The 26,775-nt window shown below is 43.4% G+C and overlaps 1 protein-coding gene across 8 annotated transcripts in view; it reads left to right on the top strand.

The window, feature by feature from the left end:
- The first annotated feature begins 9,722 nt into the window (after positions 1-9,722).
- Positions 9,723-26,775, top strand: part of CCDC178 (coiled-coil domain containing 178) — a 281,148-nt gene continuing 264,095 nt past the window's right edge. For 3 of the 8 annotated variants that reach the window (XM_053249040.1, XM_053249042.1, XM_053249041.1), the window contains exon 1: positions 9,978-10,128. The gene's annotated coding sequence lies outside the window, so the exon portion shown is untranslated. The other 5 variants (XM_053249035.1, XM_053249036.1, XM_053249034.1 and 2 more) reach the window with 5 other exon arrangements.

Genomic DNA, 26,775 nt, shown 5'->3' with positions numbered 1-26,775 from the left:
CTTTGTGGAGCTGGAGAGAGCTATATAGTACAGAATGCAATATAATGCAATGAAGGAATTAGGCAGATCAGTGTTAATGTAGATCTTGTTTGCATATATCCTGCTTCATACCTGGGAAAAAGAAATAAGTAAGTTTTGAAAAGACCTTCATTGTAGAAAAACAACAGAAAGGTAATTATTCCCCCCAAAGTAATAATAATTGAGAGGAATCAACCAGAAATACTGGGAAGCACAGAAAACCTATATAATATGTTATCTCTTCAACAGTATTTGTTAAAAACAGTGGCCAACATCTTGACAAACACTATGCCTGTGCAAACAAGAAAAGCATGCATGCAGTACTAATGGCCATGTTTCTGAAGTGCAGATGCTCATGGGAGGGGCAATTTTTGCCTATCCTTACCAAGTCATCTGTGTGGCCTGGACATTGATCCTCAAGGGCCTTGCAACCCTCAGGCACCTTTTTCCTGATCAAATGGAGTCCTTGTGCAGGGAGGGGGGGATTCGCCAAAATCATCCCTGTTTGAACATCCTGCCCCCCACATGCCTCTGTGTTTCAGAAGCGGAGCCACTAGAGCTGTTTTTTGTTTGCAAGAACATAGCATTAGTTACAATGTCAGCCAGTGTTATTAGCAAATATTGTTGAAGAAACAACATATTATATAGGTTTCCTGTCTAGACCTGCCTCAGTTAGGCAACTGTACATTACGAAGTGGGACATTAACATCCCCCTTTACAAGAGAAAGAATTTGGTATGAGAGCAGATGGTTAGCCTAGCTGAAGATAGCAAACACATGTTTGCCACTGCTTCCGTATATGACAGGGAACTGAGACCAATCCCAGCTTCCCAGCACATGTAACTGTAACATGCATTGGCAGAAAATGTGGAATATTATCTTTTGTGCACACATTAGGGTGTTATTTCTTCATGCTAGAAATATAGAAGTACTCCTATAGTTATAGCTGGTTTCTGATGGGAGTTGTTCCTTATCATTACTATATAGTGGCATAACAATTCTTTTTAGAAACCATAAGGCTTATGGAAGGTATTTTTATGCACTTATGTATTCCATTCTTTTTAAGACTCTACAAATTTGGCATTACAAGACTACCATTTTTTTCTGTTGATAGTTGAATTTTTCTGTTTATGTCTCAATGTAGAAAATCATTGATTAAGATTGATTAAGTGCCATCAAGACAGTGTCGACTCTTAGCGACCACATAGATAGATTCTCTCCAGAATGATCTGTCTTCAACCTGGCCTTTAAGGTCTCTCAGTGGTGCATTCATTGCTATTGTAATCGAGTCCATCCACCTTCCTGCTGGTCGTCTTCTTCTCTTTCCTTCAACTTTCCCCAGCATTATGGACTTCTCAATGGAGATGGTTTTTCACATAATGTGTCCGAAGTATGATAGTTTGTGTTGGAAATTCTCTGTGGTGAGAGAATCCCTTTCTCATTATAGCAGAATGCACAGAGGCACGACACAGTGGTAGTTTAGTTAGGCATGCGTGTATGCTGAGAGTAAAGTAACTTGGAGCCAATTCATAGTTTCAAATCAATATATAAGGCATTTATTAAGGAACTCCATTCTAGATAGGAAAGTGAGGAGTTAGGATCTCTAATCTATCTATCTAGCTGGATGCGGATGCATTCTGCATCTTCTCTGCACATATGGTGCAGGGAGAGGAGCTTGCCATGTTGCAAGGTAGAAGGGCAGTAGATCAGCTTGATTAGTCCATCCTTCTGCAGACTTCTCACTACATGGACTTCACATCAATATGTTTGGTACGCCTCTTTACATCTTCTTGTTTGGAGAGTTGAATGCAGCTTTGGTTGTCTTCATACACTGGTATGGGCTGTGGTACATCTATACCTAGGTCCTTCAGTAGTTGACACAGCCATTGTATCTCGTAACTGCCCTGTGCAGCTGATACATATTCCGCTTCAGTGGTTGATGATGCTACTATGTCTTGCTTTGTGCTTGACCAGCTTATGGTGTTGTGGTCCAGGCCTGATTTATATACTAAATATGCTCATTAGCTAGCATACAAAATTAGGCCTGGTTCATAGTGTCACCAAGTGACCAAGTTCTTTTATATGGTGACCATGTAGGATCTGGGCGCATGGAAGAAAGGAGATCAAACCAATCCTCAAAGATTCAATGGGCTTTATTGAGTATAAAAGAATAACAACATCAATTCTAGTTGAGCAGAAAGCAGAACACTCTATCAATATTACCAACAGTATTTAAACAGAACATCCTAGCCAGTACCAATATTCAACTAGTGTGTTCCTAACTACCATATGTGTGTGTATTAAATCTTCCTAGAGCCTAATACAATTCAGATACAGACGGAAAAAGGCGGGGGGGGGGGTAAGGAAAGCTGAGGGCTGGTATGGTTCAGGAATTAGTAGAGGAAAATGGTGGGGGGGAGGAGAAGGAGGGGAAAAGATGGAGGGGCCCAAGGCTTGTAAGGAGCAGCATATTACCAGGATCAGAGACTTGAGAGCGGTGGATCTCTTCAGCTGACGGAGCGAGGCTTCTTGGCTGGAGACAGGAGCGTTTGCAGTTGCTCAGATCACGGCTGAGAGCCAGAGCACCATGGCTGGGGAAGTCTTGACTTCTCACTGCGCAATAGAAGTCACAGACAGCTCCTGTCCATGGACAGAGTTCCTGCTTGTTGCCCAGCGGCTTAGCAGCAAACTCTGGGATCCTTGTGAGCAGCTCTTGCTGTAGGCAAAAGATGCTAATCTGCCATGTCCAGAGACGACTCCTTATAGTGGTTCCATCCTTTGATGTCCATTTGAGTCTTCTGGATCACAAAAGGCGTCTATTCCTGCTATCCTCTGAATATTGTCTTTTAATTACCAAAATTAGCTCAGGATATTTGGTCAGTCCAGAGAGATCTCAATCTCATCTTCTGTTAGCTGCTTATCTTGAGGAGGGGACATTGCCCAAAGCAAATCTACATCTCTGAGTTGCAAATGGGCCCCAGATGTGCTAGCCTGGTCCCAAAAGGTGTTAAAAGTCAGGAGTTAGTGAGAAAATTAGTTCTATTTGTGTGAGACAGCCATTACATTATTTCTTGTGTACCTCTATCTAGTGTGTAATTATAACAAAAGAATATTTAAAGTAACATCAAAGGGGTACATGTGTGAGACGAGTTAATCAATACATTTGACTAAGGCAGAAGCATCCTGTCAGTGAGGTAAGGGGGATTACTGGACAGCAGGTTAATTTCAGCAGTGTGAGACTGGTAATTAAGCCTGACCCACTGTGTCTCAGTGAGTTTCCACAAACACTGATAACCAATGCTAGATTACCTCTGCCTTTACAAATCATTTACCAAGCATTACCCAGGCAGATCTGGGCATCATGTTCACCTCAAGTTCAGGCTTTTAACTGAACTCTTAATATAAAAAGAAATCAGACACAGGCCTGAATTCTATATACGTATTAATATTTTGGGTTGCCCATAACAATGGCTCCATCTCCATAGAAAATTATGTGACCGCTGGTGGATTTCCTTTCTGTTAGGTCTCCACCCCAGTCTGCATCTATGTATGCTTCTAGTTTTGGTTGACTATTAGCTGGTAGCTTGAGCTTAAAGTGTGCAGTACCCTTTAGGTACCTAACAAGTCTCTTAATTGCATTCCAGTCCTTGTCTGTTGGTCCTGAAGTCTTTCTGCAAAGTAAGCCAACTGCTGTACTAATATCTGGCCTAGTGAGTGTACTAATGTATAAAAGCTTACCCCATGCTTCACGATATCTATGGTTATCAGATAGTGGCTCAGTTTGATCTTCTTGCTTTATGTAGTTCATTTCCATTGGAGTTGGTGTAGGATTCGCATTTTCCAGTCTGAGCAGGTTTATCAAGTCTTTAATTTTCTGTTCTTGGTTGATGAGGAAACTTCCATCTTTCTCTCTTTGTACTTGAATGCCCAAGTAGTGTGCAATGTTGCCAAGTCGCTTGACTTCCACATCTCTGTTCAGATGATGCATTATTTCCTTGCTGTCATCTGGATTTTCATAGGCAAAAATCAAATAATCAACATACGCCAAAACGTAGGTCCACTTACCATCGATGCACCTCATGTATAGGCAGGGATCCACGTTGTTTCTTTTGAAGTTTGCTTGAAGCAGCATATCATTTAGTTTTATGTTCCATGCTCTGGCAACCTCTTTTAAACCTTTTGCAGTTTGCATACATAGTCCTCTTTGCCTTTCCCTAAGAAACCTGGTGGTTGTTGCATGTAAATGTCCTCTTCTAGTTCGCCATGCAAGAATGCAGTTTTCACGTCTAGGTGTTCAACATGCATTTCTTTGCTAGCAGCAATACTTAACAGAGTCCTTACTGTGGTATGTTTAACCACTGGTGCAAAGGTTTCATCATAATTTTCTCCATATTTCTGTGAATATCCTTTTGCTACTAATCTGGCTTTGTAGCGCTGAATCTCACCATCAGCATCATGTTTGAGTTTGAAAACCCATTTGCAGCCTATAACTTTCTTTCCTTGAGGTAACTTAGTAAGAGTCCAGTTTTTGTTTTTCTGTAGAGCCTCAAGCTCTTCAATTGCAGCTTGTTTCCACTTCTGGGCTTCTGGTTGTGGTAGCTGGGATATTTCCTCCCATGATGAAGGTTCTGGTTGTTCTGCCATTCTTGCGAGGTAGGAAGTCTCGGAGCTGGAACACCTCTGAGCGCGTTGATTGCCTCACCTCACCCTCTGTGGTCTCTCCCATTACCTCAGGTGCATCTGGTGGATCGCTGGGGGTCTCTGTGTCGAGTGTGGTTGGATCTGGATCTGCTGTCTCCTCCTCCTCAATTCCTCTGAGATCTGGAAGCATAATCCAGTCATCAGGGTGTTTGGTCTGGTTGCTTGCTTTGGCGTAGGCCCCCTCTGAAGGTGTAGGTCTTTCATTCTCATCAAAATACACCGCTCTGCTTATGGTTATCTTGTTGGTGTCAGGATCCAGAATTCTGTAGCATTTGGATTGTGCTGAGTAGCCTACAAAAATCCCTTTTGTGGCCCTAGCCCCTAACTTAGTCCTTTTTTCCTTTGGGATGTATGAGTAAGCCGTGCTTTCAAAGACACGCAGATGTGTCATGGACGGCTTATGACCATGCCAAAGTTCATATGGTGTTGTTCCTATAGGCTTTGTGTGCATTCTGTTTTGTATGTATGCAGCAGTCATGATGCCTTCTCCCCAGAATTTCTGTGGGAGGTGTGCGTCAGCAAGCATGCATCTTATCATGTCCAGTAGACTTCTGTTCTTTCTTTCTGAGATTCCATTTTGGGATGGGCAGTAAGCTACTGTGGTTTGATGCACAATTCCGTGTTCTCTCAGGAACTGCTGTGTGGCGCTGGACATATATTCTCCTCCATTGTCCATGCGCAGGATCTTTGGCTTCCAGCCAGATTTGTTGCTTGCCATGGCTACATATTCCTGGAGTTTCTCCAGCATCTGTGATTTCTCCTTTAGTAGAAATACACACGTGTATCGTGAGAAATCATCTGTTATTGTTAGAAAATATTTTTGATTACCTATGGTTGCTGGTAGTGGTCCAGATATATCGCTGTGGATCAGCTCTACGGGTCTTCCGGTCTTCCTTTCACTCTGCTTAGGAAATGGCTTGTTAACTGCTTTGACTCAAGACAACAAACACAGTTAGTTACAATGTCACTTGGTACAAAATCAATGCCATTAGCTAATCCCTTTTCCTTCATGTTCTGGATTGACTCATAGCTCCTGTGTCCTAGGCGTCTATGGCACAGTTGCAAGCAGTTTTCATGAAGGCATGACTTAGCAAGGTTCACTTCATTGGGCTGGTATGTCTCAGGTTTGGACTGGGTTGGTCTTTCTCTGTCTGTAGATTGCTCCTTCACACCGTAAAGACCTCTGGATTTAGAGCCTACAAGGCAAACTTCTCCATTCTGGGTAACAACACATTGTCCATTTTTAATATACAGTTCACAGCCTTGTTTCTCTAGCTTGGATATTGAAATCAAGGAGCTTGAGAAGTCAGGGATATACAAAACATCTTTAAGAAAAAATGGTTTAACAGATCCATCCAGTAACATACAATACAAAATTCCTTTGCCTTTCTTCTTGGCCTTAATTGTAGTATTATTGCCCAAATAAACAGTCTCTTCAGGAATATCAAACAGTTCAGTATAGAAATCCAAATTATTTGGTATATGAACAGAAGAACCAGAATCAAAAATGAACTTTTCATTGCTTTGCATCAAGCAAACATTAAAGCTTTTGTTGGAATACCTTTCTGTAAACTTAAAATCCTTTGTCTGATTCTTGGGACAGTTCGCCACCTTGTGGCCAAATTGGTTACACAGAAAACATCTAAAAGGCATTAGTCCCAGTTGGCCTCATTTCAGGAGCAGTCTCCCTGCTGGCGGTCATGTGACCTCTCTCTCTGGACTGAATTTCCTTGGCAACGAAGCCAGACCTCTTTGTGTGTAAATGTGGGGGCCCCATGCGGTTTCCTCTTGCAGCATTCCCTCCCCACCTTGGGTTTCCTCTGGAATGGCCAATTGTTGCTTTAAGAGCAAAGTTACTTGCCAATTCACTTTCATAGCGTGAATTCAAAACTTTCCTTCTGTTTGCTTCAGAAGATAATGTTTGTACTGCTTCTTCAAAGCTTAGAGTGGTGTGGGTTTCCAATTAGCTGGGGGGGATGCTTAGGAACAGAGCTTCCAGCTTCTGACTCCCTGTAAATTGTTCCCCTGCCTCTTTAAATTGAAAAAAAAAATCTTCCAAAAATCCCATATATGTAGCAAAACAGTTCCCATCTTTATACTGGAGATCCAGCATTTTCTTTCTCAAGTTAAAGGTGTATGCCCACCCCTTCTTCATATGCAAGGAATCTAGCTCGCTTAGCATTTCCTTTGAGGTTCCAAGATCACATATCGTATAAAGATAATTTTTACTCACAGAAGCTGCGATCAGGACTTGAGCTTGAGCATCCTTGATCAGCCAATTTTCTTTCGCATTTTTCTCAGCAGCTGTGGTTCCATCTGCGGGGGGGTCCTCCTCAGTAACTTTGTGGAGTCCTTCTGCTTTCAGTGCAAGCCTCAATTTGGTTTTCCATTCCAAATAATTGTCTGCATTCAAGATAGTCAGCCTGAGTTTTCCCTCTAGGTAAGTAGCCATCCTCACTGGCTCTAAAAGTCAGTTGCTGTAGATTAGCAATTCAAAGTTTCCAGGCTAGATCTCTCTGGATCTCCTGGAACAAACCTAACTCTCTAGTTGCAGTACACGCAGCTCAAAATACTGGGCTCCCATAACCTGTTGGAAATTTTCTGCGGTGAGAGAATCCCTTTCTCATTATAGCAGAGTGCACAGAGGCACAACACAGCGGTAGTTTAGTTAGGCATGCGTGTGTGCTGAGAGTAAAGTAACTTGGAGCCAGTTCATAGTTTCAAATCAATATATAAGGCATTTATTAAGGAACTCCATTCTAGATAGGAAAGTGAGGAGTTAGGATCTCTAATCTATCTATCTAGCTGGATGCGGATGGATTTTGCATCTTCTCTGCACACATGGTGCAGGGAGAGAGGCTTGCCATGTTGCAAGGTAGAAGGGCAGAAAGGGAAGAGAGAGAGTAAGGAAGTTAATCCCTGAGGTTAGCAATCTACATATCCAAAGGGATAGTGTCAGAGCAGTGGAGAAGGGGTGACCAATGTCTTGACCCTCTAGCCCTCTGACTTACTAGTCTGTCCTCCACTGTCTGAGACAAGAGACAGCGCAAATTCCTTTAACTTCCAACAGTTTGAGCCTGGTCATTTATGCCTCTAGTGAAAATTTTGGATTGATTTATTCTATGATCCATTGGCTGATTTTCCTGGCTGTCCATGGTATCCTCAAAAGTCTTCTGCAGCACCAAAGTTCAAAAGCGTCAATGCTTTTTCTATCTTGCTTCTTCAAAGTCCAGCTTTCACATCCATAGAGTGTCACAGGAAAAACCATTATTTCATTACTAGAGCTTGTAGATCATCCACATTCTTCCTCCAACTTTAAAACCATGCTCATCTTCTTCCAATCCAGCTCCTCTCAGTATATATTCAGCATATAAATTGAATAAATAAGGAGAAAGTATACAGCCTTGTCCTACTCCTTTGCCGATCTGGAACCAGTTCAAACTGTCTGCAATCTGTGAGCTCTTATGAAAACCTTAGTGATATAGGAATCTTCATGCCATTTTAAATTATGCTTTATGGCTTCAATGCATGGCAGCAGCTACGTTATTTAAAATAGTCACATCTTTTTGCTTATCTTACCAATGGAGTTTGTTACCTTTGGAAATATTCAGGATTGCTATATATTTTTTCTGACGGTGTCTCTATGGCTTGAGGAGCTGCATGACAGGCAGAAATTGAACAGGTGAACTCACACCATGGAGGATTTAAAAACTGCACCGGCTGAGTTTCCGCCCAGCAAAAAAACTCAAAGGTACAGAGCTTTTTCCTGCATTAAAGGTACCAGCCCAAGTATCACTACAAAAGAGAGATATTAAGAAACTTCAGAATTATCACGTAGGTATAAGGGATGGGAGAGGAGGGGCGGGGACACGCTGTCCTTCCTTGGGCTGAGGACAGCCGCCCACAGCCTGACCCGCCCCCAATCCTCTGCATCTTCAGAACTTCTTGCATGGTGCTCGGTCACCGGGTGGCTGCCCGATCTTGACAAGCCACGCTGCGCCGTTAAGCTCCGGCTTGTGATCAGAGCGCGCGCGCGCGAACTCACAATCCCTCCAGCTAGTTACCTGTAGGGGTGTGCACGGAACCGCGGAGCTGCGGTCCGGCACTGGGGTGGGGGGTTCCATTAAGGGCGGGGGGGGGGCTTTACTTACCCCTCCCACGCTTTCCACACACTGCCGCCGTAATTATTGAAAAAAATTGCTCCTCCGATGGCTGTTCCGATTTTTAAAAATGGCTGCCCCCTTGAAGCCCTGGCCCCCTGCTGCTGCCTTGAAGCCCCCTCCCACCCCCTTAAATCTCGCCCCGGGCCCTTAAATCATGCCCGATAACATTAAGACGCGGGCGGGCGGGCGGCGGGGAGATGTCCTCCCGCCCCCTTCCCTGCTAGGCTGCAAAAGACTTTAGGAAGGCTTCTGCGCGTGCGCGCGCAGAAGCCTTCCTAAAGTCTTTAGCAGCCTAGCAGGGAAGGGGACGGGAGGACATCTCCCCGCCGCCCGTTTCCCTGCCGGTCTGCAAAAGTACTTTTACTTTTGCAAAGAACTTTGCAAAGAACTGTTTCTTCTTTGCAAAGTTCTTTGCAAAAGTAAAAGTACTTTTGCAGACCGGCAGGGAAACGGGCGGCAGGGAGATGTCCTCCCGCTCCCTTCCCTGCTAGGCTGCAAAAGTACTTTTACTTTTGCAAAGAACTTTGCAAAGAAGAAACAGTTCTTTGCAAAGTTCTTTGCAAAAGTAAAAGTACTTTTGCAGACCGGCAGGGAAACGGGCGGCGGGGAGATGTCCTCCCGTCCCCTTCCCTGCTAGGCTGCTAAAGACTTTAGGAAGGCTTCTGCGCGCGCACGCGCAGAAGCCTTCCTAAAGTCTTTTGCAGCCTAGCAGGGAAGGGGGCGGGAGGACATTTCCCCGCCGCCCGCCCGCCCGCCCGCGTCTTAATGTTATCGGGCATGATTTAAGGGCCCGGGGCAAGATTTAAGGGGGTGGGAGGGGGCTTCAAGGCAGCAGCAGGGGGCCAGGGCTTCAAGGGGGCAGCCATTTTTAAAAATCGGAACAGCCATCGGAGGAGCAATTTTTTCAATAATTACGGCGGCAGTGTGTGGAAAGCGCGGGAGGGGTAAGTAAAGCCCCCCCCCCGCCCTTAATGGAAGCCCCCAAACTCCCCACCCGAACCAAAACCACCCCGTGACCGGACCGGTCTGGAGGCCTTTAGAATGGCCTCCAAACCGGTCTGTGCACATTCCTAGTTACCTGGCAACCGCGTCGCAACTGCTTTTCCTTCCAGCCTCTTGCGGCCCCTAGCACCGCCCCTTCCCTTCTGACCACCAATGAGCTCTCCCCTTGCTGCCGGACTCCCTTCCCTTGTTGAAGCTGCTGCCCAACCCAGCCTGCCAGATTAGAAAACGCGGTTGAACTCCAGGTAACGAAGTTTAAAACTGCAAATAGATCACTGAGACCGTCTTGATATCTCGCTGCAGCACATTGTAATTGGCCAAGGAAGAGTAAACGGGGGCGGGCGTAAGAGAGAGAGAACGGGTGGGTGAGTGTGTGTGTGTAAAAGTGGCGGCCAAGAACCTTTTCCTCCCCTGCCCCGTCCTCTTTTATGCTTTATCTCTTTCTGCGTTAATTGTCCATTGTTTCTGCAGTCTGCAGGGATCGAAAGAGAAAAAGCAGAAGAGAGGGGAAGAGGGTAGGGGAGGAAAAAGTTCTTCACCTTCGCTGTTCTACCCGGGCTGTAATTGGGTAGCTTCGCTCAGCACTGAATAAGTTTCTCTTTCTTCCCCTCTGCTCCAGTATCCTTCTCCGTGCTACTTAGGATCCCTCTGTTTGCTTAGACTGAGGTTTCACATTAGCACTACTTCTTCCCACTACTAACACCCACTGTCTCAATTTAAGGTTTGAGGTACGGGACTATGTTAAGTGGCTATTGTTTAGAACTGAGTGCTAATTTGTGCGGAGAGGCATTCTTAATTGATATTATTGCTGGGCTGGCTCTTACATCAGTAAAGGGGCTGGATTTGTTTTTAGCTCCTTTATTTTAATAATTCTTTTGCCGTTATTATTTATATAATTTTATTCGTATTTCTCTGTAAACTGCCTTGAGAAAACTATATTTTTAAAGGTAGGGTATAAATGCATAAAAACATACATTTATGTTCTGATAATTCTTTTGGTTGAAAAGTAGTATATAAATATTCCTAAATAAATAAATACATTTGCACATTATTCATGAGCAGCAGAGACAAAGAATTCCTGAACATGCAAGGCTGTATGCAATAAGGTATGTTAAGGTATTTCCTTTTCTGGACACAACACGATATTCCGATTGATGAAACTAATTTTCAATCTCCCCTAGGTCTCAGACTAAACAATGATCTGCAAAACTGCATGTTTTATGAATGCAGCAAAGAAATTGTTCTTATTTGGTGTGAATCAGTAAGGTAAAGTAGTGACTATCAAATAAACTAGCTGGGCCAGGCACAGAGCATTTGTGCCTCTGGCCGGCTGGCCGGCCCACCTACCATCCATCGCCTTCCCACCCACCCACCGTTGCCTTCCCCCACCCCCGCTGCTTTCTGGCTGGCCGGTTTCATCTCCCCCCCACCTGTCTGCTTCTCTGCCCCCCAACGCTTTCTGGTTGGCAGGCTGGCCAGCCAGCCCACTTCTCCCCCCGCCTGGCTGACCTCCCCCCTTATCTTTCCGGCTGGCTAGTCTGCTTTTGCTCCCCCTGCCCGCTTTTTATTTCCCCCCACTTTCGGCCGGCTTCTTCCTCCACCCCCCCATCCCCCGCCGCTTTCTGGCCAGCCACCGTTTTCTTCACAGTCTGCTGCTGCAGCCACCATGTTCTTCCCTTCCACCCGTCCCGTGGCTATCTGGCAGCTCTCTGAACTCGCGAGAGCTGCCACACATGGGATTAGCCACGGGTATGCCTTAGAGCAGGGGTCCCCAACCTGCAGTTCTCCAGATGTTGCTGAACTACAACTCCCATCAGAGCCCCAGCCACAATAAGTTGTAGCTGGGGCTGATGGGAATTGTAGTTTGGCAACATCTGGAGGGCCGCAGGTTAGGGACCCCTGTCTTAGAGAATTAAATATATAGCTGGAGTTGCATTAATTGTCCCAAGTTAACCATTGTTAATTTTCTGGCAGTTTATAGACTTGTGTCTCTCCTATTGCACTGGCAGGCAGGCAGTATAACACATGCACATCACAAATGTTTTATGATATACTGTATTGTGTATTATGCATACCTTTAAAGCTATTCTGTAGCAAAGACATGGGTGGCAGTGGAAGAAGAGGAAGGTGAGGACCCTTCTTGTATCCTTCCAAAAAATCTAGGTATTTTGAATCACTGAAGTCGATGCTAAAATAAACACATTCAGCCCAAATTTCAAGTGCTTCCAATATGCATAATTGTCTTGGCTGTATAGCTTGATTTGTGGAGAGACTGAACTGGATACTCCCCCCCCTTTTCTCTATGATTTTGTGGATTTACCCTAGTGATTTTAAACCTCTTACCCAAATAAAAATTGCATTCCTGGGCAACCCTTCTTTATAATAATGTTACCAAGATGAGAATAATACATTAAATTTCCACAGGTTAAAGGACAGTTTTATTTAAGTATTTAAAGTTGTTAACATGGGCATACTGTGCTTAGTGATAAAGTTGACTGAACAAAATTTGATCTATTCTCTTTAGCCCTCAAGGACATATTTCTGAAAGCCCCAAAGTACTTTTGGAAGGAGGGTAGATCAGTGGAAATCCTCTCTCCTCCCTCTCCGCACATACTCAGTTGCAAGGCAAACCTTTGGTTGAGCTTTGGAGCAGCCTCTCTATGAGGGTGCAGCTCTTCCTCTGCCCTACTAATACTGAAAAATGTGGGCTAGTGCCATTTTAGAATTGTCAAAGAGATGACAAATATAGGCACTTGGAAACATTATTTATTGTCATAAATCCTGTGATAAAAGTATCACAGGCAATACTTGCATGAAAAATGCTTAGATATATTACATTTGCCATCCTCCTCTTTGTCTCACAATAGTTGCCAAAACAAGGGAATACATATATGCAGATACCTACAATATTTAGTAACATTGTATCTTGTCTCAGTGTTAATAAAGGTTTCCCGCTTGCTCCTGAACTCATGACCTTAACTAATTCGTAAGTGACAAAAATAAGCTTCTGTTCTGCCAATAAAATGGTGACAAATCTTTATCACACTGACAAGAAAGAAGGATCTGAAAAAAAAGAAAATGACTATTTTAAAGTGTAAAATACTGCCATGGTAACACATCACAGTGGGTAATTGCTCAAGCATGCACAGAATAGGACTCTTCTTTAGCCCTATTCAGATATTACGTTTTACAACTCGTACATGACTGTACCTGTGACACAGGTCTGTACCTGTGATGACAGGTCCTGTGTTCGATTTAAAAATGAACCTAGGTGCAGGCACCTCAGATGCATGGTGCAGATAGGAAGTATACTGCTGTACCTGTGTTCCACATAACATATGAATAAGTGTGTGCAGATCTGTAACTGTATGCATTGTACACTCATACGAGTGTTGAATGTAACGTTCAATAGGGCTATTCCTACATGTGAACATGAACAGATAAGAGAGTGAGGTAGCACAATATTGCCCCACCCTCTACACATGTTCTGCATAACCTATAAAAAGGCTGCCAATTCAAAAGTCACTGATTGCCTACACATTTACACTTTGTTTTCCTAATATTTTGTCTGAGCCAAAGGACTGTACAAGTTATCCTGGGATAAGTAATTTTACTAGGGGTTAGGAGAGTTTTTTGATTCATAGGAAGGATGCCGTTAACATAAAAACAACAGAGTGTGCGATGAAAGGGAAAAAAACCAAATCTGGAAGAAACATTAACTTTTGTGTGAAGAAACAGAGGCAACAAGTAAAGAACAGCTCTTCTAGGAAGCTCTGCAGCACAAGACCCACTGAAATTAATAGGAACTATGAAAGAGCCTGGTGGATTGTGCTCATTAATTTTCCCTTCATGTTATGCAGAAAGATAAAAGACTGTATCAAGATTTGCAAAATGTGTTTCAGAATTTCAGAGCTTTGTTTTTAAATGCTACCTTTTCACTTTTCTAATACAAAACTGATGTGAAAAATTATCCGTTTTCAGACAGCAGGGTGTGGAGGGAGTGAGGGGGAGCAGGGAAGGCTGAGTAGAATGGGCCACTGAACCCCCTTCTCCCTGCTATTTGTGTCTCCTGCAATTTATCAGCAGCAGCTGGACAGGAAGGGCCACCCACATCCATTGCAGCAAGTAGTGGAGGGGTGAGAAGTTATCCTTACTGTCTTCTCCCACCCAGCTCAGTTTCCTGACCTCCACCCTTCCTATAGAGGCAGTGATCAGCACAGACCATATAGTATTTTCTTCTGCTCTTGGCATGCTCAGTGTATATCTATAAGGTCTAGGGATTGCAACATTGAATGTCCAAAGGGGAGATGGATGAAGGATCTTGAACTGGTATGCTGTGGTCTAGAGCAGTGCTTCATTTCCCTACTGCGCCCCATATACACTATTATATGGTAAAACTGGATTCCACCTGCTATACGCTTTGTGCTTCATAATACTTTAGTCTTGTGCATCTATTTTAATACAGGTGCACTAGAGACCGATGTATCTACCCTCCTATTTGGATATTTAATTTCTAGAGGGTGGGGAGGGAGCTGAATCCTGAAGAATCCCAGATCTAGCAACGCTGAACAAGGCACTCCCAAGAGGCAAAACAGGGACAAAATGGGAACAGTGATTTACCAGGGACAGATTACAGAAAATAGGAATTATCAAAGTCAATAGGTGCAAGTGGATAAAGTTTTTAGGACATGATGAACAGGAAGCTGCTTCACTAGCCCGGGACCTCAGTCATCTTGTACTGTTGCACAGAAGATTGGTGGTTCCACAGCAGGCCAGAGAAATGGGGCCAACCACATTCAATGTAATAGTTTCTGGCTACTTGGAGACTCTCCAGATATGCAAGAAAGCATTGGTTTGCACACTGAAAAAAGGAAAACCAAAAAACCCATAAACAACTTGAGGAGGACTGAATATACGTTGCTCTCCAGGAGGCCACAAGTACTGAGGGCACTTAGGTATAAGTTAAAGACAAAGTAAAAAATAGAAGGAAATTGGCCTGATTCCCTACCAGTGTACGTCCTAGTGATTCCTTTCCAGTGTGCATAATATGGTGGGGGATTAAGACAGGGGATGCACATTGTTAGGCATGCATGTCCTGTCTCTAATCTCCCAGTCCAGGGTGTTAAATGCTTTTTAGGGGTTTAACACTTTGAAGACTTTGAACCTAAAGGGGGGGGGGGCGGTGGCAGAGAGAATTAACCAGGAACAATGGAAAAAAGCTTACTCACATCCTACACATCCCGATTCATCCCCTGCCCCCAAAAGACTCTTGCAGTTCTCAAGGCAGAACTAACAGCTTAAAGTATTATGGAAGGAAGGTTCAATTAGGATTGGAGATGGATGCCATGAGGAATGTATCTTCTGACTCCAATTCTTTCCAAACTCTCCTGTACACGATGGGGTTGGGAGAGGTTAAAAGAAAAATACTCCATCCCCCAAACTGTTCATTCAGGTTTGGGGATAGCTCCTGCACACTTACTCCCAAACCTCAGCAGAGTTAAGCAATGTCATGCAATGTCACTACAGAGGGCATGAATTTTTCCTCCTTGTATCTCTCATCCTTTCCCCAGCCCCATCCCTCACAGATTCCCCACCTTTATAAGTATAATATCTCAGATGGTGAATTGTGCAGCAGTAGGTACTGACAAGAAGATTCTAACTTTGGTTCACACTTCACTATGAAGGAATTCACAATGGGGATAGGCTATATCTATGCTTCCTCCTGTAGTGACCAGCCAGCCCTCCCCTAAAGAGTTAACCAGAAGCAAACCCTGTACTGACTGACAGGCTGGTGAACTCCAGAGCTCAGCCAATCAGCACACCAGGTGGGTGGGACGTAGAGAGTCATGAGGAGGAAGAGAAGGTTCCTTTGTTTGAAGACGCAGGCTGTAGGTGAGAGAAGCACGAGTGGAAAGTTTTGCTCCCTCTTGGTCAAAAGCTAGCCTGGAGATTTCTCTCATGGAAGGACCTCTGCAGCTCCTTGATAAACAGAAGGGAAGGAAACTTGAATTCTCATTCAGGATTTGGTGAGTTCAAGACAAAGCAAGCCAGGACTTTGGCTTTTGGAAGTTTAGTCTAAGGAAAGTTTGTTTAGTCAGATTTCATGTTAGACTTTCTGTTTGCTTTTGTGTGCACATTGTAGATCCCTGGAACTGTTCTAGGATTGTTTACTGTAGCGTAACTAAACTAAGAAACACTAGCCTTTACCCATCCAGTCAGGACATTATAAAAGACACTGTAAGCTTTTTAAAGGTGTTTTTGTATCTTCCCACATCCCTGTTCCTTGCAACTGTGGTGCCTTTTGAAGCATTCTTGTAACCATTGAGTATTTTTACCTATGACTAAAAGCTGAGAATACCTCAGATGGAAGCAGTCTGTAGCATTTGAATAAACTTGTTTTCCTTTTTATTCTTTTCTTTAAAAGCCTCATCCAAGTGGATTTTTAACTCGGGAGAAAGGGGGTGGGGCTGAATGGGGGCTTTTTATCTGGTGCGACACATGCCTCAGGAGCTCAGCAGCTATTAGTGTTCTCTGTACTTGTAGGCTTGCATGTGGAAGGTGGGGTTTTTTGTTGTTGTACTTTTCAAATAGCAAAAGAAAGAGAGTTTTCCCCAGGGATTTCTACCCCAAGCCCAGAGAGGGCCAAGCTCTGTGATAAAGGGTGGTGCTGGTGGCAGCCATTTTTGAACCTACCAAAAATAAAGAGGAGTTTTTGGAGTAGCCTTTGCCAGAAAGTTCTGCAGGGATGAGTCAGCATTTATTTCCCTCATGTGAGCTTGCTCTGAGACAAAGGCTATAATTTGCTATACCTCCATTATATCACCTACTGCTGCATCAGTGTTTGAGTGAGAATATAATCAAAACAATGTCTTTACTTAAATACGCTTACCGTGTGCTGTGGTTGAACTTTAATACTAAGCATTTTTGAAAATGCACTGTTAGGAAGTGCATAAAATGTTCAAATAATGCAGCTGATGAAGCAGGCTGTAGTCCACATAAGCTTAGGCAGCAATACATCTATTAGTCTTCAAGATGCCACAAGACTCTTACCATGTAAGCTTCATAAAGATAAGTTGAAATGTGATGCAAGTGTTATAGTAATCTGTCACCATACCCTTCTGCTTGTAGGCATTTTGACAGATATTTAAACAAGTTGCCACCTTTACCCTCTTTAAAAAAATAAAATAAAATCTTGCTATACGTCTCTAATCATGAAAAGCTTATACGCTAACCCACAATGCTATTTAGCCTGTAAGGCATGGTTTTTGTCAATGTATGTTTCTGTCTAGAGGCAGGCAATCGAGCTGTACGTTTAAACACCACAGAGGAAAAAGAAATATTTTCTCCTTTATGGAGTATCATAGCTAGATAACATGACATGTTAAGAGCTAAATAACACTTGCAGCCTCTAGATTATTAATGGAAATAATGCGGCATGCCTTAATAACTTCTGGCCACTGTCTAATAGCCGTGACAGGATATCTATTACACTTTCTTCCTGCTGGTTTGTAACATTATGGCTATAAAAAATGGAGTTTGGCATGATGTGTTTGGAAAGAGAGACGGGTACAGTATTTTACAATATTCTAGAGAGAGAAGGGCAAGATCCCCAAAGCAATAGGAAAGGTCATGTGTGGGGCAAGGATTTTTGAACAAGGATTTTTAAAATTAAAAATCAACATACTACACATCATTGATTCAACCAGTACAACCAAATCACTGCAAATTCACAAATAAGTCACCTTATATACAGTTACTCCAAAACAATGCATACAGAATATACAAGCATGTATCTATGCCTTTTCTTGTTGGTTTATGTATATATTAGGGATGTGCAAATTGATTTTGACCATGAATTGATTCAGATTGAATTGGAGGTGCTTTGATTCTACCCCAAACCGAACCACACTGAAAGAAAGGGGCCAAATTTGGGGTAGAATGGAATCACCCCAATTCAACCCAAATCTATTCAGGCCCCATTTTGAGGCCCATTTTGCTGGGGAAATGGGTCTCAAAATGGCAGGGAGAGCTGGTCTATCAATTGGGATGGGCAGGAAGATCAACCCTTTGCTCCAGACTTGGTGAGTCAGCCTGCCTTGGTCTACCCACTGATCCCTATTGGTAGACCAGCTCCCGGCCATTTTGAGGCCCATTCTCCCAGCAAAATGGGCTTCAAAATGGTGCTTGCTTCACCAAAATTGATTCAGGTCAAATCAAGGTGATTCGTCGAGGCAGCTGGCCAAGTCAGCTGATTTTGATGAATCATTTAGAGTGGGGTCTGTGATTCATATTCTCTCATACATATAGTAATTGTCAGGGTTGTTCCCTCTAACCATTTCCACCATTTATCCCATTTAGTTTTAGGCATCCTCTCTCCTTTGAATTGGCAACTTGTACTCTTTTATACACCAAGTTAACCCATCCAACAAGATCTGTTTCTTTCCCTTTTTGGAGTTCTCTACTCCTTTGAATAAAGTCATAATAACAAAAAGATTGACCAATTGCACTGTACAGGAGGATACCTCCCAGTATCCTCCAGCCCTTTCCAGCTTTTCCAGCCCTTTCAGATTTACACTCTGATCTTTCCCAGAGCAGATGTCTTCCCATGTTTGGTTTTCCAAATATGGTCAATTTAAAGCTGGGCCATGCCCTCCCATAACTTGTTTGCTGAGTGACATTCCCGTATAAAGTGTTCCAGAGTTTCCAGTTTAAGCACCATCCCTCTTTCTCTACCCTCACATCCCAGTTTCTTACATGCCTTATCTTCATCTTTCTTCCATGGATTAACAGCCCCCATGTTACATACCATATGGTATGTAAAGTAAAATGTGCCATCAAATCAGTGTCGACTCCTGGTTACCACAGAGCCCTGTGGTTGTCTTTGGTAGAATACAGGAGGTGTTTACCATTGCTATCTCCCATGCAGTATGAGATGATGCTTTTCAGCATCTTCCTGTATCGCTGCTGCCCGGTATACATGTTTCCCATAGTCTGGGAAATTTACCAGTGGGGATTCGAACCGGCAACCTCTGACTCACTAATCAAGTCATTTCCCTGCTACATCTCAAATTCCAGACTAAACGGTATCCTTTTATCCTGACAAAATTCAACTGGAAATTTGACTTCTTGCAAATACAGGAGGACCTAAATATTCACGGGGGTTTGGCTCCCAACTGCAACCGCGGATATGGAAACTGAATATCGAGGCATTGGGGGCTATGGGATCACAGGGGTTAGGTTCCCAGTCGTTGGGGAAATCACAAAAAATTGCTGAAAATCGGCCAAATTTGGACGGGAAACATGGGGGGAAGCTCCTCACCATGCTTTGCTGCTCCCCCATGAGTCAGTCTGTACCCTGGAATACTCCCAAATTGGCCAAAAATTATCTGTGTTTTTTGTTGTTGTTTAAAATGGAGCCATTTTGAGGCTCCAAGAAACAAAATGGCAGCAGAAAATGACCTCCGCAGTCATTTCCAGTCACCTCTGACCTGTGAATATGCAAGGTGAATGTGTTCCAAGGTCAGGTGTTGTTTGAATCAACAGATAACGAGGTTTCCCTGTAGAATTCATTGTATATGTATTTCCCTGTAGGATTCATTGAATGAATCCTGGTATAATGAGGTTTCCCTGTAGTTCAGATGGTCAAACTTCTCTTTCACTCTTTTCTGATGAGGCCTGAAAAGTTGTCTATTCATAATGTCTCTTTACAACTGGGCCTTTAAATCCTTGATCAGATGCCACTCCAGCTCTCAGTCCTCTCCACTCTCTGAGTAAGACTGCAACCTCCCTTAAATAGTCCAGCAATGGTAATTTCATAGCTGCTGTCAATCTGTATTCTGTTGACCCTTCTTTCCACCAAATCTTTCCCCACGTGGGTTTTCCTCCATGTGGCCGCAAAAGCCAAACAAACAAAATCAGTATTGTGGTCAATAACTCCCCCACCCTCAATCTCTGCACATCTTTAAAAATCGTTACTCAAAAACCAGGTTAGCAATCTGGGCTGGGACACCAGCTCACCATCTATTATTCTTCTGTAAGCCACTGCTCATGATAACGGAAAGAAAACCATCCCCCATATGAATTTGAACAACGTATTAACTCATTAGCAATTGTTATTGGTGGTGGGAACACTGTGGATAAGAACACCACTGCCATTATACAATACATTTGGGGAAAAACAATCCTTTTTGTATATGCTTAGCTTCCACGACTTCCATCTTGCAATCTTTTATCCCACTTTTCTCTGCCATTCCCACAAAATTCTTCCATTCCTCAGTCCAGGGTAAAATTCTCAAAATCTTTACTTCTTTGACTCTCTCTGTACTTCCTCCTCCTTTTCCTACTAGGTAGTAACAATTATGTCACCTGTTCCTTGGCAAAATTTATAGTGTTTGCTTTTCTCTGTTCCAGAAATTGTGTCATATTTTCCCATCTTATCTGTAATTTGCTCTGCCTCCTTCTGTTCCTCCACAAAGATGTAGACATCATCAGCTTGAGCAATGGATTTGACCATAGCCTTTTTCAATGTCTCCTGTCATCCCAGGTAGTTCTACTTTGATGGAAACCCCTCTAAGGCTGCAACTGCCATTATTCTACCATAGAAGGGGATCTAATGCTAAAAAGTATAATAATGGGCTCAGTGGAGAGTCCAGATGTGAGAGTCCAGATGTGATTGGGATCAATTCTCCCCTCCATCCATTAACTTGTGGTACTACTGTAGCTCTTTTTACAGTACCTGCAAGTTTCTGTTGTGTAAATGACAACTCTGCTGATGAGAGATATGTGCTTGCCAAGAACATGTACTTTATATCAACTTAGACTTTTCCTCTCCAAGCAAAATGAATGCCTGTGATATAAGGCTAAACTAATTCCAGGATAGTTCAGACAAGTGAAAAAGAAGATGGAATTCATTTCTTCTCTAATGTCTATTTGTCAGTTAACACAAATCAGAACTCAAACAATGACATAATGTTAAGGTACTTGGTTTCATTAGAGGTTTTTAGTTTCAAAAAGCAGTAGCAATAACAAAAAGAGAAAAGATGCCACAAGACATTAAGGATGCAAAAAGCAAGCTGAAAATTACAAATCTCTCTCTCTCTCTCTCTGCTTGCTGAAGAGAAACATGTACAGCTGATCTATCCATCTCAAATATCACCAAAACTACTTCAGCATCTACTCGAGATCTTTCCCTTCTGACCCTCCGACACCCTGTTCCAGGCCTTAGTTAAAGCGCTTCACTCTCCCTTTCCTTCTCCCAACTCAAAACAAAAGTCAGATTGCAATGATCTAATTGTTTTGACTAGGAAGGCACAAGTGAAAGCCAAGCACCAGTGCAAAACATCAGGTGCTCTTCTCAGTATAAAGAGGACTTATAAAGACCGCACACAATGGCTTTTCTCAGGTTCACCTTTCACTTCTTTTAATCACTTAAGAACCAAAACTCACCAAAACCGCTTAGAAAATTGATGTGAGATGTGACACCCTCTTTTGGTGGGGATTTGATTTGATTTCATGTTTATAAATGTCCACATTTCAACACATTTGAGAGGTTTTAAATAATTTTGAGAAGTTTTAAATAAATTTGAGAGAGAGAATCTATCTTAACTAAACCACCTAATCTATACTTAAAATATATTACTATCTAATTGAGCACTCAATTATAATTTAATTCTTAACTGCTTACTTAAATAGTAGCTACAAAGAAAACCACATGGCTCTGTGGTTGCCAGGAGTCGACACTGATTAGGCAGCACAACTTTACCTTTACTATAAGAAAACATGTTTCAGAAAACATGCATACAGACATACATTTAAAAAAAAAAACTGAGATAAGAAAGTTATAGCTAAATAAAAATATACTAGCTGATCCAGGGCAGAGCATCTGCACCCCTGTCTCTCCCCCTCATCTTCATTTCGTGTCTATCCCTTCTTCCCCCACCCCCGCTCCCTTCAGCCCCAGTCCCTTCTCCTCCTCCCAGTCTGTTTTCTCTCACCACCCTCCTGCAGGCGGGGAGGGAAAGTGCGGCCAGCCAGCCCTGCCACTGTCCGAAAGATGCTTGCAAACTCTTGTGAGAGCTGCCAAACATGGGATTAGTGACAGGTACGTTAGAGAGAGAGAGCACCTTTAACATATTAGGTACAATATTTTTATTATTAGTGCACACTTTCCATAGTTTCTTCAATAGTTCCTTGATAATTTATTAGCGTACTTTATGGTAGACTTATGAGATCACCTGGCATTCTCTGTGTGTGTGTGTGTGTGTGTCCCTGTTAACTTTGCAATGCCTGGACTAATATGAACCAAATTGGGTACAATTGTAGGGGCACATAGGGACATCTCAATGGCATAGTTTGATGGTGTCATCAATCCCAATTCAGAATAGTGGATGTGTAAACATTTGAGCTGCAAGTGGGCTAACTTGTGTACTGCCTAACTGATTTGAACCAAATTTGCTACAGCTATAGGGACACATAGGGGTGGCTCAATGGCATAGTTTGTGGTGATGTCATCCACTGTGATTCAATATGGCGGGCGCATGAAAATTTGAGGCACAAGTGGGTTTACTCTTGGACCATTTAACCGATTTGAACCAAATTTGGTACAGTTGTAGTGAATGACACATAGGGACATCTCAGTGGTATAGTTTGTAATGATATCATTCACCCCTTCCAATATTGCAGACATGTGAACATTTGAGGTGCAATTGGGCTAACTTGTGAACCACCTAACCAATTTGAACTCAATTTGCTACAGGTGTAGGGACACAGGGATATCTCAAGGGCATAGTTTGTAATGATGTCCACCCTGATTCAAAATGGTGGACACATGAAAATTTGAGGTGTAAGTGGGAATCAATTTGGATCAAATTTGGTACAGATGTAGGGACACATAGGGAGAGCTCAGACGCATTGTCCGTGATGATGGCATCTATCCTATTTGAAGATGCGGATGCATGAACGTTTGAGGTGCAAGTGGGCTAACTTGTGAACTACCTAATGATTTGGACCAAATTTAGTCCAGTTGTAGGGATAGTGAAAGGAAAGTAGGCAGATTAATTTTTACTTGAACAACTTGTTTATTTCATAGTTTACTTTCTCTATTCATAATAATTAATATTCTTTATTCTTTTCAGAAATGCTGTTTTCAAAAAAAGTTACAAGTTGCCATTCAGTTGCATCAGGCATTGTTTCTATTCATAGCTTATTTCACTCTTTTATTTTGTTTATTACTTAAGAAGAGTCCTCTTCTTCTCAGGTTTTTCTCCAGGTAACCTATCTACAGGTGACCTATCTTTACCTGACCAAAGTTCTGCCTTCGTTTTTTCCCATTCGGAGGTATCTGTTGGATTTTTTTTCCTCCCTAAGATCCATGGATTTTATTTATTTATATTTAATTTAAATACCTCCCTTCATCCTAAGACCCTAGGTTGATTAAAAACAAGATAAAACAATAAAATTCATTTAAAACATAAAAATAGAACAAAACATAGCTAAAAAATTAAAAAGATCAGCGACAGCTCATTGGTCAAAAGCCTGAATAAAAAGGGCAGTCTTCAGTATCCTCCTGAAGTCTGGGAGAGAGGGAGCCATGAGGGTTTCATCCACAGGTGAATTATATGGCCTGGGGGCAATAACTGAGAAGGTCCTGTCCCGCATACTTGACAAATGGGCCTCAGCTGCTGTTGGCTTGCAGAGCAGAGCTCTCCCAGCTGATCTAGTCAGTTGGGTAGATTCAGCTGGGAGTAGGCGGTCCCTCAGGTACCTAGAGCCCAAGCCGTTTAGGGCTTTAGAGGTCATAACCAGCACCTTGAATTCAGGGGCGGAGCCACCATTGTGTGAACTGGTTCAAAGCACCTAGGCCGCCAATGAAAAAGGCCTCCGAAAGCCTCCATGTTTGTGCCGTCACCCGCACAGTGGCGTGGCCTCGAGCTCCGGAGAGCCCCAAGCGAGCTCTCCCTCAGTCATTTCAGGCAGCGCTTGCTGCCTGACAGCATTTATTTCTCTCTCTCTCTCTCGCACCATTGTACCCAGAAACAGCACCTTGAATTGTCCCTGGCAGCCAGTGTAGTGATTTCAAGACTGGAGTAATATGTGCGCTGCGAGCAGTCCCAGAGACCAATCTGGCACCCGCATTCTGCATCATCAGTAGTTTCCAAATACTTTTCAAGGGAAACCACATGTACAGCGCATTGCAATAATCCAAACATGACATGACTAAGGCAAGGGTGACAGAGGCTAGATCAGTCTTCTTAAGAAAGGGTCGTAGTTGCTCAACCAAAGTTGAGTAACTGGTGCTCCTGGCCACTGCTGCCACCTGATTTTCTAGAAGCATTATCAGATCCAAGAGAACCCACAAGTTGTGAACCTGTTCCTTCAGAGGGAGTGCAACCACATCCAGAACAGGCTAAAACCCCATATCCTGATCAGGCCTTCTGCTAACCATCTTTACCTCCATCTCGTCAGGATTAATTTTCAATTTGTTAGCCCACATTCAGCCCATTAAAGTTTTACGAACCATGGCTCAGAACTTCCTCTTTCTCTCTGAGATCAGATGACATAGATAGAGCCGGATATCATCTGCATATTGTTGGCACTGAAGCCCAGATTTCTGGATGATCTCCCCCAGCGGTTTCATGTAGATGTTAAACTACAAGGAGACCACACAGTCCAATGGCCATGGGGCTGGGCAACAGTCCCCCAGTAACACGTTCTGGACCCAGCATAGGAACATAGGAAGCTACCTTCTACTGAGTCAGAACATTGGTCTGTCTAGCTCAGTATTGTCTACACAGACAGGCAGAAGAGTCTCTCTCAGCCCTATCTTGGAGATGCCAGAGAGGGAACTTGGAACCTTCTGCATGCAGATGCTCTTCCCAGAGTGGCCCCACCCCCTAAGGGGTATATCTTACAGTGCTCATATGTAGTCTCCCATTCAAATGCAAACCAGGGTGGACCCTGATTAGCAAAGGGGACAATTATTGCTCACTACCACAAGACCAGCTTTTCTCCCTACCCTCCCGGTAGGACCAGAACCAGTCCAAGACTGACCCACTCAGCCTGCTGATCTATTATATCTAAATATTTCAAGCTGTTGTATCTCTTAAAAGGATAGTGTCCTCTTCCTATTGCAACTTTAATCTGTTTCACTGGAGGCACAGGAGAGTTGGAGGCACACTCATCTTGCACTTTTAAAACTGTCCCTTTTAGTGGAGCTGCCCCAAATTGTAACATTTCATCACTCCCCAGTAATGTCCTTGGGTCTTATCCTCTCTCTTCTTCTTCTAAACTCCCTGTGAATATCCATAAAGTTCCTGATCCTCATTCCCAAATTCAGGGACCCTGCTCCTTTTCAGGGGGCCTGCACTTGAACTGGGGGCACTTGATGCATTCAGGTAGTGTTGGTCTAAAAGGGGTTTTTGCAGACCAGTCTCTTCTTACATGTTGTCCCTTCAGGGAAATTCTTCTTTTCTTTTTTGTATATTGCCAATGTGGGGATCATATTTGAGAATTTGTGGGAAGCTTGGGGAGAGTCCCCCATCTTTGTGCTGCATACCTTCTGATTCCTGAGACTCTGCCCTTTCTAACAATACCCCCCTCAAGGAGATAACTTGCTTTGTTACTGAGAAAAGTTACTGAGAAAAGCAGAAGAGTTGCCCCCCTCCAGCCTCTCCTAAAGCGTGTTCGCATTGGTGTTTTAAAATACTGTAGATTTCCTTGCCAGTTTGAAAATTTCATACACACACACACACACACACACACTTAGGGGACTCCCAGAAGGCCATGCATATTCACTGAATAATGGGGCTCTTTTCTTTCCAACGGTACCCCTTTACACCTCTGCCCCATTCCATTGCTGAGAGAATAGCCATCCTAAAAGGGGTGTGCCTCATTTTGCATTGTTTTAAACTCACAATTTGTAGTTCTGTTTTAAATTGCCATTTTAGGAGGGAAGGGAGTTATTCTGGGGTTGTCCCAGAGCCTGTTTGTGATCTTCTGATCTTCTGTTTGTGTTGCTGTGAGGACTCTAGGGAGTTCCCCCTCAACTTTGTGGGTCCTGTTTTTGCAGAGTTAGTCACAATTTAGGGACTAGCCCTAAGAAATCTAGCCCATAAGCTTCCACAGGCAGCTTAGGCTCCTTAGGCCCCATTTTAAAAATTCTTTCCTGCTGTGCCTCTAATTTATTTAGGGCCCTCTTCTGCCACGTTCTGGAGTGCCCCCCCCCAATGGGATCAGGGTCACTTGCCACTGGATCCAAGCTGGAAATAGCTGTTTTTAGTAGCTGTTTTTAAAAGGAGCTCAGCAGGCACACAACCACTTTTTGATGAAAGGTATAGAGGTTGGGTAGGGGTGCACCAAACATGGGATACTTCTACATAGCCACCGTTGCCCTGGAGATGATAATAACAAACTCCAGCCAAAAGAATGCAAGGCAGTTAGCTGCCTGGACAGGAGGAGGGAAAAGCTGAGCCCACAGGCATAAATAAAGCCGGATTGGAACTGGTAAGTTGGAGCATGGAGTGAAGAGGCAGAGGGTGACAGGAGGTGACGAGCTATTACTCTTTCCCATGGAATAATGAAGCGTAACAGAGAAGATAAACCAACAACTAGAATGTTGTGTGGCTTCCTATCCATCACCTCCTGCAGCTGTGGCAGGGAAGCAATGGATGAACTCCCTTTGCTCGAAGCTTAGGGGAGGCTTGGGGTAAACATGTCTATGAAAACTCTGCCCCTTTCTCCCTTCCCAGCGGTGTGACCCAGAAACCACTTGAAGGTTTTCTGCAGATGGCAGTCTTGTGCTCTTCCTGGACTGTCTCCTCAGATGAGTGGCTGGACTGTCTCCTCAGATGAGGAGCCTCTTGTACAGAGAGGCTCCTCAGAGCACTCTGTACGAG

This window comes from Hemicordylus capensis, chromosome 4 (assembly GCF_027244095.1).
Source record: "Hemicordylus capensis ecotype Gifberg chromosome 4, rHemCap1.1.pri, whole genome shotgun sequence".
In the NCBI taxonomy this organism is placed as follows: domain Eukaryota; kingdom Metazoa; phylum Chordata; class Lepidosauria; order Squamata; family Cordylidae; genus Hemicordylus; species Hemicordylus capensis.
Note: the sequence above shows the minus strand (reverse complement) of the source record. Positions and strands in the feature narration are given on the sequence as shown.